The 17457-nt window shown below is 36.6% G+C and overlaps 1 protein-coding gene across 2 annotated transcripts in view; it reads right to left on the bottom strand.

Moving 5' to 3' along the window:
- Window positions 1-17429, bottom strand: part of LOC124545318 — a 49582-nt gene extending 32153 nt beyond the window's left edge. The window contains exon 1 of one of the 2 annotated variants that reach the window (XM_047124229.1): window positions 17318-17429. The gene's annotated coding sequence lies outside the window, so the exon portion shown is untranslated. Of the gene's footprint in view, window positions 1-17298 lie in introns of both variants that reach the window. The other variant, XM_047124223.1, reaches the window with a different exon arrangement.
- Between the last annotated feature and the right edge of the window lie 28 nt (window positions 17430-17457).

A 17457-nucleotide genomic window follows, 5' to 3' on the forward strand; every position in this document is an offset into this window, starting at 1 on the left:
GGTTACGCACACACATACCACAGCTTACGACCCAGAATGAAATGGTGCACTAGAAAGAAGTCACAGAACATTTGTAGAGTATCAAAGACACTTTGTAACAGGCGATCAAAGTTTTGGCACAAGTGGCTGCCGTATGCAATTTTTGTGTTCAACACTACACCACACAGCAGCACAGGTTACACACCATTCGAACTATTATATGGAAGAACGGTCAACATACCAGGAGTACTGCAGCAGGAAACACAACAGGTAAGTTATGATTATGAATCGTATGCAAATAGGCTAAGAGCGGGAATGCAGGAAGCCCACAGAGTGGCTAGAGACTCGATTATAAGGAGTAAGAAAATTAGTAAAGGACAGTATGACATGACACAGAATCCAAAAGAATTCATGGTAGGAGATAAAGTGTCACTGCACGACAAGTCGATGAGACGTGGTAGATCTCGGAAATTAGATTCACAATGGAGAGGTCCATTTTAAGTATTAAAAGTGGAAGGTTCTAATGTAGTAATAAAAATTAAGGGAAATAAGGAAACAAAAGTACATGCCAACAGGTTGAAAGAGATCTTTAAATTTCAGGTATGGCACTCAAGTGGCAAGTTGTGAAACTCATCATAGTGGTAGCAACATACAACATCGCTGCATCAGAGTATGCAACAAACGATTTCCAAGTGACACAGTTTCCAAGCTCATCAGGATTATATTATGTAATAGAGGACAAGTAGAAATATATAGTATCACATGGAGAATAGTTACATATGTGAATGTAGATGCAATAACAGAAAGGTTTCAGAAGGTGGAAAGGCATGGGAGGGCAGCAGTACAAAGGTGCTGAGAAACACTTAAACAATTGAACGTAGGATTAATAGAGTGTAGGTTAGTAGATCAACAAGTAACACATCACGTGGAAAAGATCACGGGTTTGCGACAATCAGTATTACAGCTGACGAAAAATGAAACCAGAAGGAAGAGAGGAGTTTTCAACTTCGTTGGGCAGGTGAGTAAAATACTGTTCGAGACTTTTAATGAAGCAGACGCAGCACACTATAAAGAAAGAATTGATGCTATGGAGAGAAACTCAGAAGGGTTGCTGAGGTTAACAAAGAAACAAGTGGCAGTGGTAAGGGTCACATAGGCAGGAATGAATAGGACAGTGTATACGTTAGAATCAAACGAACACGTTTTAAAAACAGGCATGCAAAGATTAGAGCGGTTCATGAGAGAATATGTAAAAGAAACAGACATGGGCTTCAAACGTGTAGCATCCTTTGCCACAGGTATTAAAATTAGCGGCTGTGTTTGGTCAAATTGAGGAGGAATGCGAACAAATGAAAAATGCTATTGTAAATGCTCAAAAGGGAATACTGGAGCCTCATATCATTAACCCGGTCCAAATTGTAAAATACTTCAAGTTTAATACGGGATGAACTAAAAGATGTAAAGTTTCCTGTTCCTGTAGCTGAATCCTCAGGTTACCTATTATTAAGAATAATTGATTTAAATGTTTTCATCTCAGGTAGCATACTAGGGCATGTAATTAACATTCCATTGATAGATAATACTAATTTCAACCTGTATAGAGTACTTCCATTACCTAAAGAGATCCCAGAGATGAAAGGGAGATATGTGTACATACAGCCAGAAAAAGAATTCTTACTAATAGGTGAATCCAAACGGCGATATACAAAACTTTCTGCGGATCAACTAAAATGCAAACAACTAAGTAAGAATAGGCGACTGTGCAAACAGTCATTTGCCTTGCTATCAACATTTGACTATGAAGAGCGTGAAGCCAAGTTGTTGCAACCGACAATAGAAATTCTGGAAGATTGTGAGCGAAAAGTGGTCACACTGAATCAGAGCCTTTGGATACATCTAAATAGTAATGAAAGGCTATACTTTGCTTCTAAGGAAGAAGGCTTAATGGTACTATGTGGAAAGGAACCTTCAAAGGACGTAATAATGAACGGGGTAGGCAAAATAAGTTTCTATAGTAAATGTAAAGTATATGGAACCAGAGTGTTCATACAAACAGACAGATTAATTCACAGTAATGCATAAAAGAAAGACATAAAACCGCAGATTAATCTAGAATTCGATTGTTGTATTGCAAATGAAGAAAAGCCAAATGTCTCAATGTTAACGTTACATTTATCATTGGATCATGTAGTAACGCAGTTAGATGATTTAAAAATCACAGGGAAAAGATTAGATGATGTCCAGAGAATGGTAGAGAGACAGGAGGAAGAATTGAAATATTCCAGGTATTTCACACACTATTCCGTAGCCACGTATGTGTCAGTAGCAATAATTATCCTTATTATAATAACATGCTGTTGCAAACAATGCAGATGTTGCAAAGACTGTTTTAACAGCATATGGAAATATTTTGAAGATAGTGATTGTTGTAGCACAGTATGCATAAGAAACACCATTGTAAACCCATACCCAGAAACTAGCTTAACTAGAAGACAAATAGATGTAGTAATATATGAAAGGTGTGGAAAAGGCCAAGAAGAGGCAGTTTTGTTCAGAAACAGACGATAAATAAACGTAAATAATAAAAATATGTATACCAAAAGTGTGATTAAAAAAAAAATTTTTTTTCTTATAAAATGTGTAATGTCACTGTACCAATGTTCTTGTCCACGCTTAATGAAGATGTATTTGAAATGTCATTGTATTTACCAATGTTTATGAAAACTGTATAAATGTATGTATCAATGTTAAATGAAACTGTATTTTGATATAATTTTATGTATTATTGTATGTTATCCATGTATAATGTAGTTGTGATTTGCCAAAGGCTTAATGGACTTTAGTTTACCAAGTGTGTAATGAAAATATAACATGTCAAGTGCTGATGTAACAAACAAATGTAAAATCTGTAAAGCATGTAATAAAAAGAAAAGAGTCACAATTGACGCTACTCTCAGGAGTAATGCCAATTTCCCTGGTGGGGGAGGTGTTGTAACCGCAGGAGAAAGCCAAGTCTACTTACAATCGTTCTCAGGCGGTACAATGGAAACAGTACGTAAACATTAAGTGAGTTAAAATGTAAAGCTGGATGCTGGGCGTGCCAGAGGGGTCGTAAGAAACAAGACGCAGCTGGATAGCTGAGCCAGAAGTCCAAACCGCTGGGCAGCTGTGCGCAATAAGAAAGTAAACAGATTCCAACTTATGAAGAGACAAAAGAAGCTCTGTGTAGGGGAACTCTGATAAGCAGTCAATTAGGAGTATCAACACAGAGCACTTCTTGTTGGAGAGAGAAGTCTGGGAGCAGAGAGAGAAAGAAAGACGGGGACAGCACTACATCATGAGGAGCCAATGAAGGGCTCAGGACACAGTGCATGACCATATAGGGAGAGGCATCTCCATCCCTCCACCCAGCTTTTGAAGAAAAATAACGAAATTAATAATTAAACAATACCAAATAAGGACAAGTTGTATTTGACGCTATGTCATGCCAAGTGCTGGCGGGGTTGAAGGGGGAAAGCTAACAATTCTCAGGAGCATGCCACTCCGCTCTCTTTCTGGAGGTTAGGCTCTCGGGAGCGACAGTAGTCAGCGTGGATAGCAGCAGCCAACTTGGGCTGAGGAGTGGGCTGTAGGCAGGTAGCCAGAGATAGTCGCTGACGAGCGTTTAGGTTATAGCTGCGTGACTCTGATGTAGGGTGCTAGTATGGACAGAAAGTACTGAAGAGCTTCTATCAGGCAGTCGGGACAGTGAAGTTAGTCTCTGTAATAGACTTAGCCACTCTGCAGTGAAACAGTAGTCAGAATGCCCAACTCCTTACTGATGTCGACAAGATGATCATGGGTGAGCACCACATGTTATTCTTACAACACATTTTTGGGCAATGAAGATCTTCTTTCTTAAAGAGGAGTTATCCCAGAACATTAGTCCATATGACATTACTGAATGAGAATAAGCAAAATATGTCAACTTACTGATTTCTCTCTCCCCAAAATTTGCTTTGATTGTAAATGCAAATGTGGCTGAACTAAGTTGTTTTAGGAGTTCCAAAATGTTTTTCTTCCAATTTCAATATGGACACCTAAGAATTTTTAAGTTTCCACCCTATGTATTATTTCATCACCATGTGTTACACTTATCACTCGTGCAGTACCCTTAGAGGCGCAGAACTGAACATGATGTGTGTTTGTGAAATTCAGGGTCTTGACCATTCACAGAAAACCAGTCAATGATACTATTGGAGAACTTTGTTCACCATTTCTTCCATTTCTGTATGTATACTGGGAGTGATTACAATACTGGTGTCATCTGCAAAAAGAATTAATTCTGCTTGTTGTACATTAGACGGTAGATGATTTACATATATGAGAAACAGTAGTGGACCTGAGAATGAGTCTTGGGGAACCCCATACGTGATTTCTCCACAGGCAGAATTATGTCCCACTACTAAGTACTACTTTATGCTTTCTTTTGGTTAGATATGACATGATCCATTGGTTGGCTATACCAACAATCCCATAAAACTTCAATTTATCTAGGAGCATACTATGATTGACACAACCAAATACCTTGGATAGAACACAGAAAATCCCTACTGATGCTTTTTTGTTATTTAATTCTTGTAATATCTGGTGTGTGAACACGTAAATGGCTTTCTCAGTAGAGCAACCCTTCTGAAACCCAAAATGTGATTTGCTGAGGATATTATTGTTGCCAAGGTAACATACTACTGTAGAAAACATCACTTTCTCCAAAATTTTGGAAAATAATGTCAGCAGTGAAATAGGTCGGTAGCCACCGACACCTTTCTTATCACCTTCCTTAGAGATGAGTTTAACAACGGCATATTTTAGTCTCTCTGGAAAAATGCCTTGAGTTCGTAATGCGTTACATATTTCTGACAATACCGGACTTATTATATGGTAACAAATCTTTAGTACTTTATTGGAAACACTATGAAAACCAGAAGAGCTTTTATTCTTGAGAGAATATATGATTCTCTTAATTTCAGAAGAAGAAGTTGGTGGAACATTCATATGATGTAATTTTATGAGAGTTACTTCAATATATTGCTGTGATCTTTCTCTTGAACTGTTGGACCCTATGCTTGCTACTATGTTTAAGAAATGGTTATTAAATACATTTGCTGCCTGTGACTTGTCATTTATAACCCTTCCATTCAATTCAATAGTAATGTTATCCTCTTGTATGGTTGGTTGTCCTGTCTCTTGCTTCACTGTACTTCATATTGCCTTAACTCTGTTGTCAGACACACTGATTTCTGACGTTATGTGCACATTTCTTGATTTTTTAATAACCTTTCTTAGTAATTTTGAGTAGTTTTTGCAGTGCACAACTACTGCAGGATCTCTACTTGTTCTTGCCTAAAGATACATTTCTCTTTTCCTTTCATAAGATACTTTAATTAACTTAATGATCCATGGTTTTTTACATGGCTGTTTAAGTCCCTTCTGATTAGCTTATGCGGAAAGCTATTTTCAAATAATGATGTAAATTTGTTGTGGAATAGATTAAATTTTATATTGGCATTTGGTTCTTTATAAATTTCACCCAGGTTGTTTCTTGTAAACTACTCTTAAAAACATTTGCCCTGTAGTCATTAATGATTCTCTGACTGACTTCCACTGAGGTATATCAACATTGTAAGGCACTATGTCATTTATCCTGACTAATTGTGCATCATGATCAGAGAGAGCATTTGTTACTGGGTAAAAAGTTATTTTCTTGCTTTGTGCCTCATCAAAGAAGACATTATCAGTTAGGGGCCTACATCTTTATCCACACGTGTTGGAAAGTTAACTACTGAGAGCAAATTGTAGGATCCAAATAAGGTTTCCAGATCATTTTTCCTGTCAGAATCCATTACAAAATCTACATTGAAGTCACCACAGACTATTAACTGCTTGCTGATGTCTGACAGACAGCACAGTAAGGAATCCAGGTTCCTCATAAATAGTTCAAAATTACCCTGTGGGGATCTATATACTGTTACAATTAAAAGTGAACTGTTTTTCAACATTAATTCACAAGCACACACTTCTATGTGCTGATTACTAAAAAATCTACTTGTTTCAATGCTTTTGAACTTGTGTTCTGACTTAATATATGAAACAACCCCCTTTTCCCATATTAGTTCTGTATGAGTAAGCTGCTAGACTGTAATCTTTTATATGTAACTTATCTAACCCTGTGATTATGTGGTGCTCAGACAGGCACAGGATGTCTATCTTTTCCTCTAAATTTTGCAAGCACAACAAGCTCTTCTACCTTATTACTCAATCCTCTGATATTTTGGTGGAACAGTGCAACAGACTCGGTGCGGTATTCACTGACCCAAACAAATTCTTAAACTGCAAGTGTCTGGGAAAAGACGGCCTGCACTTGAATAGATTAGGCTCTGTGAACCTTAGTAAAATGTTCATAGACGTGTGTAAAGTCCTAAGAAGCAAGGGAAACTAATTCATTGTGATAGGGGTGACAAAGAAAAAATTCAAACTGAAAATAAAAAGTTTAGGTACCAAACAAAGGATGCACGTGAAATAACTAAAAGCAAAATTGATCTATTGATGCACTTGAATATAAATGGCTTAGGGGCAGAACTACCAAATCGTAAATTCCCAAAAATCGACGAACTAAAAATTCTGCTTTCAGAATCCGTAAATATTAAAATAATCTGCCTAAATGAACACTGGTTAACAGAAGATAGTATAAAAGTACTAAATAGTATTAATAATTTTAAGGTAGCTGCTAGCTTTTGTAGAATAAGCAAATCTCGTGGAGGCTCCTGCATTCTTGTCAATTCTTCCATAAGTTATACAGTAAGAGATAGTTTTAATTATTTAAATGAAGAGAGCGTGTTTGAAAGTTGCTCTGTAGAGCTGAGTGATCTGAATACATTGGTTACAGCAATCTACAGAATTCCTGGATGTGCGGTAACAAAAGTGTTTTTAACCAAATTCGAATGCCTCCTGGAAAAACTCCAGAAAGAAAGAAAGAAAGAAAAAAGCTGTTATAGCAGCAGACTTCAACTTAAATGTCTTAGTTGAAAGCAATGATTCCACAAAATTTCGTGACTTAATTCAGAAATCTGGTTTCAAGCTAAATTTTTCTGAAGGCACTAGGGAAAACAGCAGATCAGTGACCTGCATTGATAATATTATTACTAACTACATATTTGACAGTGGAAATAAGCACAAATACAGCTTAGACTTGGGTATTTCAGATCACTCAGCTCTGTTTATTGAGCTCCCAAAAGCAAATAACCTAAAGCCTCCAGAAGTGTGTATAAAAAGGGATCTCAGTAAAAGTAAAATGGATTTATTCCGCAGTAAATTAAGTATAATAAGCTGGCCTGTAACTACAATAGTTCAAGCTCGATAAACTATGACAAATTCTTAAATTGTTTCTTAGAGGTATTTAATGAATCATTTCCTCGTAGATATAAGCAAAGGAAGGTTAATGGTAAACTCAAATGGATTACAACAGGAATAAAGATCTCTAGTGCCAGAAAGAGAGAGCTCCACAATGAGTTAAAATCAAACAGAAATCCAGATTTTGTTATTTATGTCAAACAGTATAAAGCTGTATTTAGGAAAGTTGTAGCAGCAGCAAATAATAAATTCATACGAGAACACAGAAATAAGACAAAAGCAGTGTGGTCAGTTGTTCAGTCTGAACTAGGAGCCAAAGTAAAAATTCATGAGATTTTGAAAATTAGACATGAAAATGAAATTATAGTAAACCCTGTTCAGATGTCAAGTTGTTTCAATGAATTCTTCCTAAACATAGTAAGATCGGATGTGGATATGACATTCTATCAGGGCATCACAAATTTGGAAAACACCCAGAACACATCTTTTAAACAATTTGAAAAAATAACCCAAAGGGATGTGGAAAAGGAAATATTGTCTCTAAAAAACAAAACCTCACATGGGTGGGATGAAATAACAACATCTGTAATCAAGTATGTGTACGATATTATTTCCCAACCACTGTCAACTATTATAAATCAATCTTATGAACAGGGATGCTTTCCAGAGGTATTGAAATATGGTGAGATCAAACCTCTATTCAAGAAAGGATCGACAGAAGATATGGGGAATTACCGCCCTATCTCTCTCTTGCCCGTCTTCTCTAAAGTGTCTGAAAAGATTGCAGCAAAACAAATTAATAACTTTCTTACTGTAAATGATATAATTTTTAAAAACCAGTTCGGATTCCAACAGGGTAAAAGCACTGCGAATGCTATAAATGAGTTTATCCAAAAAATATGCTCCACCTTAGATAAAGGTAGAAAGGTCACAGGTATATTCTGTGATCTGACTAAAGCTTTTGATTCAGTGAACCATGCACTACTCCTCCACAAATTACAGATGTATGGAATCAGAGACACTGCTTTAAAATGGTTTAGCTCTTACCTGTCAGGTAGGAAACAAAGAGTAATTTTAACTTCAAATGGAACCAATTATTCATCAGACTGGAAAACAGTTCCCCAAGGAGTCCCACAAGGTTCGATATTGGGTCCCTATCTGTTTCCTTTTTACGTAAATGACCTACCACTTGCTATTGATGTTCATTCAGTCTTATTTGCTGATGATACATCAGTTCTAATTGAAAATGAGGTATCTGAAAATATTCCAGAAAAAGCCAAAAATACTTTAGAAAAACTTGAATCTTGGTTCTATCAAAATGGACTAAAACTAAATGTAACTAAAACCAAAATGATGCAATTTGAAGCTAAATCAGTAGAAAGGAGTGAAATAAAGATAACTTGCAATGATCAGGATATCACAGAAGCAAACCACGTGAAGTTCTTAGGCCTAAATCTTGACAAAAATTTAAATTGGAAGGTACACATAGATTACTTAGCAAATAAACTGAACAACTTAGCATTTGCAATGTGTATTTTGTCAGGTGCCACAAACATGGATACCAGAAAGATTGTTTATCACTGCTACTTTGAGTCAGTTATTCGTTATGGCTTAATCTTCTGGGGAAATTCAGCAAATGTCACTAGGCTCCTAGTCTTACAAAAGAAAGTAATTAGAAACATGTGTGTTGCAAAAAAACGGGAATCCTGTCGACCACTGTTAAAAAATTTAAAAGTACTATCTATCCCCTCACTTTACATATATGAGATGGTGGTGTTCCTATATAGAAATCAACATACACTAGACAATTTCCGTTTTGACCACAACTACAGCACTCTCCATAGAGATAACTTCAAACTTCCAACACATCGTTTAAAACTTTATGCCCAAACGCCAGAGTATATGGGGTTAAAAATTTTCAATAAAATAAAAGGCAGTAATATATTTAAAATGGAAATTGGTTCACTGAAAAGATTGCTCTTTACTCTCCTGGTGGAAAAGTGTTATTATTCTGTCGATGAATTCATTGAGGACAGCTTCACAATCTGAACACAGGGATTGTAATACATTTATTATTTTATGTACATGTGTAGCTGTAACTTAGAAATGTAAAATATAATGTAAACTTTTGTATTTCTCTTAAAAAAAGTGAAAAAAGTTTCTTTTGTAAACCTTGACATGTCTCCTGTACATCAAATCAAATGATTTGAAAATTGTATGTAATGAGATGAATAAACCACATAACATAACACATAAGCTAACCTCACTTTTCTGTGCATTCTTGTAGGGCTCTTCTGTTATAGCGACATCTTTCAAAACACACTGCCCGAATCTTGATTCTAACCTATAAAGGGTGCCCCTCTGACATCAGAAAGCACAGGGATCTTGCATTGTGTGATGGTGGCCCCCTGTAGACTTCCTGCAAGAAGTTCAGTCAACCTGTCTTTCCCTCTCCTATTCAGGTGCAGGGCATGTCTAGAATAACCCCATCTCCCAATTGTAGCAATGCGCACTGCACTCATATGAGAATTCATTTCAGTCAGCAGTAACCCGCTCAACTCAGAGTTAACACAGCTCACAGCAGTATTAACCTAGGGCTGGTCATGGGGCTGCAAGATATCCATGAAACTCACATTTTTCTGTGTAGTTGTTGCTCCTATTTTATCCAGGTCACCTCTAATGCTGTTAATTACTGTTCTTAGCCAGGCTATTTCCTGCTCCACCAACTATAATGACCCCATCCTCTTTGCCAAAACTTTTTCATAATTTTCCTATGTCCTCTGTCACCTGGCTAAGGCTAGCAATTGGCTTTACAATAATTGTTACCTAGCAACCTACACTCAACTTTTCCTGGACCATCTGGCCCACACCCCTCCTATGGCTACTACATAGCAACAGGACTCTTTTCTTCCTACTGGGTTCAGGTACCGACCTACACTGAGTCTCTTGGCTGGAAGCCTGCTTCACCCTACTGTAACATACTGTATATGAGGCTCTTCCCCTCTTACTTCAGGTAACAAGCCAAATTTATTCGATGCTGATAGCTCAAATGTAGAAGAAGTTGATGAGCTGTTCCCCTTTCGCCCACTGCCTATTACCTTTACCCCACTGCCTATTACCTTTACCCAGTTCCAACGACCTTTTTTCCCCTTCAATCTATCTAGTTCCAATTTTGCGTAATCTAATTCAGCCTGAAGGGCACAAATGTATGCCTCCTGTTCAGTGTCTCTCTTGTCTTTTTTGCAGAGCCTACAGCTCCATGGGAGGGTCTCAATGAGATCCCCATTCAGTTCCCCACTACAAGCACCCCGGTGAAATTCCATCCCACAGTCTACACATACCACTCCCTCTTTGACTGTTGTATGGCAACATCCACACTTATCATGCATCACAAGACAGATTATATGCTCCAAAAGAATTAAATCACTTAACACGCTACACACAACACGAATGTTCAATATTTATGAGCAGCAAAAATTGAGCCTACTGTTTAGCGCTTCCGGTGTTTTAATAAAATGTAAAAAGTTATTTATTTTCACTTACAACACGAACTTAGCACTTACTTAAATTTAGTATCTGTTAATGTAATCACAACCGAATGGATTTTACTATACGCACACTGTATGTAAACAAAAGACTAGTTCGAAAGTTTCTAAATAAAATAACTTTGCACTGTTTATGTGACGAGACAAACGAAAACAAAGATCTGCATCTACACTATATGACCCTTTCACTTATTTCTGAGCTGGATTAACAACACAAGCTGTACTTTATTGAAACAATCTGGTAACTGACAGTATATGTAAATTAAACAAAACTTACACCAAAGTTCGTGTCTATGAAATGTTTCTTTTTTTCCGAAAAATACGCAAATAAAAATAAAACTTTTAATAGATGGCCTACAATAGGTATTAATTATTTATGATAGACTATATAAATTTATGTATAATATTATATTGCAATTCCAATTACTTGTTGATGATTCCTTTTGATCAGACTCTAGCATCTAGTATGTTATGGTCATAACATTGAATACTTAATATTTCTCTCGTGATAAAAATGAAAATATTGTTAGGTTATTTGCTATACAAAGCAGCCACTCTCCCATCACAACTCCCAGGGCCACTTGTGACATGCATTACAAAGATACACTTCAAGGCTTGAGTGTGGACGGCCCCCTCTAAAGTTTTACTGGTGCACCCATGAGTAAGAAATCTGTGACTAAAACAACGTCAGCATAAGGCACACAAATAATTTTCACAGTCTATGGTTCAGAGTCGAGATTCATACTCTGGTGTAAAGATGTTCAATAAGCTAATAAGCTATCACTAACAAATGTCACAAGGTTGGAAGAAGGAAAGGTTTTCTGAGCAGGGTACTTGAGAAATGTTTTTATAATTTAATTGAATGTGTTAGCTCACAGGAATATTAATCACTCATGAAGATAACAGCTCTATCTGTGTTGTTTGTGTGAAAGAGAGAGAGAGAGAGAGAGAGAGAGAGAGAGAGGATGGAGGGGGGGGGGGGGGAGGAGTGGCGAGGTATTTCTCTGTTGGTCTTCTGTTTTCTCTTATCCTGGTACAACTGAGATTATGCACCAACTCGACGAAGTTAGTCCACCAACACAAGAAGAGCAACAAAATTTTATGAATTAAATAGTTTTGGCAGGAGTTTGTGAGTCTATGGAAGAGTAAGCAAAACTTTTTAAGTGATGTTATTGCTTATTGTTTTTATGCACAATGTACACTCACTATGAGATTTAGATACATGTGATATTATCATAACTATTTCTGTTAAGCACCATGTTTCAAATTCCGACTTCGTCATCCAGATTTAGGTTTTCTGTGGTTTCCATAAGTGGCTAAGGGTAATTCCGAGTCGGTTCCATTAACAGTGGCCACTTCCAATTTCCTCACCTGTCCTAGTCCAATCCAAGCCAGGTTTTCTTGCTTTTGATACATAATAAAATTTGTGTAATGTATTTGACACACTCTATGCCATTATCATGAATGTTGAAAGCACAAACAAATAAACATGGTACTATCAATGGTTTTAGACATAGAATACCAGATTAAAATACCTTGATGATTGGATGTGATGGCCCAGGAAATCTGCTTTTGAACTAGGCTGATCTCTCTGTGCAGTGCAGTCCCCTAACAATAAGTCTTTCCTTCTCATCACATTTATTAAGTCTCACCTGACCCAGATTTCTGGGTGACTTTTCCGAATTCGATGCCTTTTCCTAAGCCTCACCAGTCCTTTTCCTTCGTCCCTCTTCTCTCACTTTCAACCTTCTACCAGAAGAAGAAGACACTAGCTCAAAAAGCTTGCAAACTTTAATACTTTTTATATGCATGTTCTCCTGCACCTGCTTGGTGAGAAGATTTTTTATCTATCCAATTACATTATATATTCATAGGATTTGTAGTTGACAATACTGACACATTCAGAAGAAACTATGTAAGTCATACGGTGAGCACTATATAGAAATAAATACACATTTGGACAACACTTACTTAAGCACTGTATAGAAAGGTGTACACTATTCCGTACATTTCATTCTCAATACGCTTACAACAGAACTGAAAACTGAGTGATAAATCCCAAGTATTCAAATCACAGTTGAAAAGTTGCCTTGTGGCACACTCCTCTGTTATGTACAGGACTTCCTTGCAGTAGTTGAGAATTTTTCTCTGTTATGTGTTATTTATTCTCATGCTCTCTGGTTTCTGGTGTTTTTATTAATTCTTGTTTATAATTTTTCTAATTCAGCATATTGTGTCTATCTACAGACTTTTACATGGCTGTGTAGCTTAGGCTTAAATGGTCCCATGGAACCTGATAAGTAAATTAATAAAATAGAATAAATGATGACATGTATTAAAGTTTTGAACATAGCTGCATGGTCAGCAACAGTTTACAAAGTAAAATTAAAGCAATAGCAGCCATCGGTTGCAAAAAAAAGTCTTTTGACCTAGGTTTCAGCACAGCTATGAGTGCCTTCATCAGAAGTAAAACATTCAATCTGACCTATAACATAACTACAAAATTATATGAAAAACTTTTTTAAGTTTCAGTACTGACTAGGAGCACAAAAAAGAAACAGTACTTACATGTCAAGTATAAAACTAAATATCAAGCGATAAAGCTTTAGTCACAAAATTTTTGAGTAGAATACATAGAAGGCAAGCCACTATGGGCTGCTTGCACGTGTTGAGCTACAGTAGCATCAGACTGAGGTGCCCGTGCAGTTACCAAAATATTTTTTCTAAGTCAACTAATAATTTTTTGTTTTTAAATGGTTTATATTAATTACATTTCATTTAATACTGCTTTTCTGCTCGCCAAGTTATTCAGTTCCCTTTCTATTTCTAAAATGGCGTTTTCAGCCTTTAAACCGTTAAGCTCTTAGTAGACTAGTTGTTACCGTGTCTGCTACTGTCAGATAAAAAAATATTGCCTTTTGCTTCATGTACTAAATAATGTTCATCGTAGCATTTGTTTGTCTATATTTTGAATGTTAAGTATCCTGTTTGTCTTTGCAGCTACCAGATGGCACTCTTGGTGTAATTTTCACCTGCCCGCAATTGCTAATGCGGGCGCCTCAGTCTGATGCTGCCATAGCTCAATACATGCGAGCAGCCCATAGTGGCTTGCCTTCTATGTATTCTATTTCAAAAATTTTGTGACTAAAGCTTTATCACTTGATATTTAGTTTTATACATGACATGTAAGTACTGTTTCTTTTTTGTACTTCTAGTCAGTATTTACACTAAAAAAAATTTTCCTATAATTTTGTGATTATGTTACAGGCCAGTTTGAGTGTTCTACTTCTGATGAAGGCACTCATAGCAGTGCCAAAACCTAGATCCAAAGACTTCTTTCTTGCAACTGAGGGGTGCTATTGCTTTAATTGATGACAAGTATAATAAAAAATGCAACACAAACCCTAAAGTACAAAACAAGAGTCCACTATTCTGGATCATGGATATGTAACAAAATATTCATTGCAAACATAATCCGGAAATAATAACTTTGGAAATTTGTAAATATATTTATAACCACCATAATTTATCTCAGTGCTTTGATACTAGCTTTTTAAAACACAGATAAAGACAGGACAGCTCATTGTAAGTAAGCCACCATTCATACAGAACATAACTATTCTTCTTCAACAGTAATCAGTACATTAACACAATTGCAAAGAACAAATTAGTAGATCACTAGTAGCTAATAATTACACTAAGAAAGCAGCAGAGATTTTCAAAGCTACACATTTTCTTAATGCAGTAACATGAAAAAATCTTTGTATGTCTATGAGTTCTCTCTCTCTCTCTCTCTCACACACACACACACACACACACACACACACACACACATAACACCAAATTGTCAACTTTCAACCAAACCTGGACCTTGGGCTGCACTACAGATCAGTCTGCCACCACAACCAAGATGTTGAGGAGACCCAGTACCACACTTTAACCGATGTTGTCACATTTCCAGACGAATTTTCCATTGTGTAATCTCATGGTGGTATGACATATTCAGAGTGGATTGTATGAAGTATGGTGGCACTCGGCAGTGTGGTATGTTCGTTTCTAAATTGTTTGTGAGTGCTGTTAGTCATTCATCGGACTACTCGAGTGCTGATGGAAAAATAATATTGAAAGAGTTTGTGTTATTTTGATGTTGGCAGTAACATGAACAGTTTCATTTTTGGGTTTGGATTTATTAGTGCATTGTGTTGATTACAGTTGGAGATTTAATTTTATGTTTTGTTTTTGGGTTGTTATGGATATGACAAAGAAGTCCACTTGTAGGTCCTTGCTTGTTGCAATGACGGATGAAATGTTGACCATGATTAAATTCCTATGGTTATTTGGTTTAATTGGCAAGTATTAGAAGTATTGTGTATGTGGACAAGATATGAGATTAAAAAAAAATTACTGGATCTTGCATATGTGACAATGGATGGCTTCTACCTGGGGGGTTCATGGTTTTAGAAGTTTAGGCTGGCCATTCTAGAGATTGTGTTGATGACATATGATTTTTGCTATCACTGGATTTGTGTGTTGGCTGACTTTCATTGATAAGAGTGTTTCTATGGATTTTTTAAAAAATTGTGCTATCCAGGGTACATGTGATTGTGAGCATAGCTGTGTGTGTGTTGTATAATGAAACTGATGTTAATGTAGTTCTTTTTATGAATTTTTGTGTTGTGTTGTTAGCTGCTGGTAATTATCTTGGATTGTGATTGATAGATGATATGGACTTTGTCTTACCTACAAGATTAATGTTATTGTTTTAACTACATAAGCAATGTTATGATGTTACACACTGCATTTGACGAGTTGTGTGTAGTTTTGTGGACTTTGTTTGAGCTATACCTGTCACACGAAACTTCTGATACCAGTTCCCCCCCCCCCCCCCCCCCCCCCCCCCCACACACACACACACACACAAAATCCCGTAATCCTCATGGTTGTCCTGTTAGCTTAATGTTATTTCTGCAACTACTTTATTTTTGTGTCTCTCCATGTATGTCATGAGGGACGTCATCGTCACCATATGTATAAGTTTGAAATATAGGTGTCTGCCATATTGATGATGTCACAGGTCAAAGCCCATGGGGGGAGGGGAGGGGGTAGCACAATCTTTGATTTGGCCTTGTTATTGTATCATATAATCACAAAATTCAGCAGCCTATGCCTCTTTATTGATGTAGTGATGGAAAGAGTATCCCCATTAAGTGTACATTGTGCAACCAGCTCTACAAATGTGACATCTTCAATTCACTAAAATAAAAAAAAACTGAATTTATGTTATTTAAACTGGATAAGATAAGGATAAAATATAAATCTGAGGTTCAGTATACATAGAAAATTGATTTTTCACTCTCTCTCTCTTTGCGTGTGTGTGTGTGTGTGTGTGTGTGTGTGTTCTTATGGTATAAGTATTTTGGTGGCAATACAATTTTTCTGCAGTCTGTTCCAAATGACAGTTTTCTAAACTTTCCCAATAGTGTTCCACAATAAGAATGCCTTCTATCTCCAGATTCCCATTTGACTTTAGGGAGCATTTACACACTACACACTTGCCGACTGAACCTACAGGTGACAAATTTGGCAGTCAAATAGTTTCACAGAAAACTCTGTCCACCACCATGCTTTGGATATGTACCTCCAAGTTGCTACAGGTATCTTGTAGCAATGACAGTTTAGATACAAATAGCAAACGTGCTGTCTTTCATTTAAACACCACGTTCCTGTATACTATGACAAGTTTTATGTAATGCTTTTTCCTACCTTGTCTCCTTCACTTTTTATGCTTGACACTCATTACGTTTCTAACAGCATATTTATTATTTTATCTGTCCAGTTAATGATGCTCTCAGCTTTGTATGGCAAAGTCAACCATCAATATTAAGCTATAAGCACACAATTTTTTTTGCCTGCACTAGGAAAAAGTGTTTACTAAACATTTACTCAAATGAAAGTGAACCGTAAGCAATTTGGGGAACCCTTTGATCTGAAGGAGATAACTTTTAGTTACAGGCGGTAGATTTGGTTATATATGCCTCTATCAACAGTACTTTTGTAAAAATCTACAAACCAACAGTAACAATAATTATACGCAAAAAGGTGCCGATAAATGAATCTGTTGAGAAGTGGTAACACAGGTATTTAAGTGCGCTGGTTGCCCCATCAATTCGTCAGTACAGGTAATCTCACAAGAGACAACAAGCGAATGATAGTGACAACTGCAGAGTGATTGGAGTACAGTATTTATTACTGCATTTGTTTCATTCCTCCATAACTGTGTATTTCGCGCACTAAATTGGCTACAGACTGCGTGGACTTATTAGTAGCAGGATACATATTAGTACATATGTTTGTTTTGTATAGTAATATATTTACAAAAACACACCTAGTTTCGTCTGAAATACCTGTGAGCTTCCACCCAAAACTTTATATACGCAAAAGTTTATTTATTTGGTGTTTACTGTCAAACACCATTAATAAACATTGGACTGTTTTGGGACTGTTGGAGTAACTGGCAGTGACAGTATAGCCAACATCAAGATCA

The sequence above is a fragment of the Schistocerca americana genome, chromosome 1 (assembly GCF_021461395.2).
Source record: "Schistocerca americana isolate TAMUIC-IGC-003095 chromosome 1, iqSchAmer2.1, whole genome shotgun sequence".
Lineage (NCBI taxonomy): Eukaryota > Metazoa > Arthropoda > Insecta > Orthoptera > Acrididae > Schistocerca > Schistocerca americana.